At 32.9% G+C, this 1,235-nt stretch overlaps 1 pseudogene across 1 annotated transcript; it reads left to right on the forward strand.

Annotated features, from left to right (window-relative positions):
• Positions 1-429: 429 nt before the first annotated feature.
• Positions 430-583, forward strand: LOC308266298 (large ribosomal subunit protein eL39-like; annotated as a pseudogene). Its single transcript has one exon. The product of its transcript is annotated as a large ribosomal subunit protein eL39-like (transcript).
• Positions 584-1,235: the final 652 nt, after the last annotated feature.

The raw sequence follows: 1,235 nt of genomic DNA on the forward strand, positions 1-1,235 counted from the left end.
GACCCCTAAGGTGTTCAGTTTTCTTTTTTCTTCAAAACAAATGTTTATTTTTAATCTCTAAGACTGTAATACACTCTGAAATTCTATGAATTTCCAACTTGCCAGTTTTCCACAGAAATTCTCACAGTGCCAAATGCAGAGGTAGTATTTCCAACTACAGTATATCCTCCTGCATTTGGAAAGGAGAATGAAATAATCTAGAATCTACAAGAAATATAGTTAAGGCCGTATTTTCTTCCAAAATATTACAAGCCAGGTGAATTAAATAAAGAAAAACAAAATGAGTAAGCTTTTATATGTTTATGCATAATTTGCTTTTGTTCACAACCTATGAAAATGCAAAATATAGGAAAACTAAAATATCAAAAACTTAACCTCTTCACCTTTTTTACACCATCGTGGTTCAAGCTCCTGATTTGCTTCCTCACCATGTCTTCACACAAGACTTTCAGGATCAAGCGATTCCTGGCCAAGAAACAAAAACAAAAGCGTCCCATTCCCCAGGGATTCAGATGAAAACTGGTAAAAAATCAGGTACAACTCCAATAGGAGACATTGGAGGAGAACCAAGCTGAGTCTGTAAAGAATTAGACATGAGATGGCACACATATTTGTGCTGTGTCAAGGTCATGATAACCTTGTTGCATCAGGCTGAAAATGAATCTGATCTCCAGCTACAAAAGATACATAGTACTGGGCTTGGTTGTTTCAGTAATAAATATGTGAAACCTTTAAAATATTTTAAAATAATGGTGAGTAGAACAGAATATTAAAACTGTATGGAGAGACAGCTATACATGTCTAGACACATGCAGATTGAGAATTCTTATGCAATTACTAACATTGGCCTTCATGTCAGTCCTCAGATTATGTTTTCCTGATATAATACCACAAACTATTATAAGGAGAAGCAATTATTTTCAAGTTCCTATATTTTTAAGTATTTTTCCTCTTATAAATGCCCATGTCATCCAGGAAAAGTTATGTCTGTCACACACTTTTCTAATTTCTACAGTCCAAGTAATATTTGAAGTACTTGGGTAATACTGTATTTCTTATGAAAATAATATATTCATATTTTCTAGTACATATAAGTGATTTATTCAGAAATAGGTTTCAAATTCCTGGTCTGAATCTTTATTGAAATAGTTTTCAAAATGCACCTCCCAAGTGAATATTATAATTTGATATTTGTGACTACACTGTCAAACCAGAAGATACAAATCAAATCAAAG

Source organism: Muscardinus avellanarius, assembly GCF_963383645.1.
Source record: "Muscardinus avellanarius genome assembly, chromosome: 8".
In the NCBI taxonomy this organism is placed as follows: Eukaryota; Metazoa; Chordata; class Mammalia; order Rodentia; family Gliridae; genus Muscardinus; species Muscardinus avellanarius.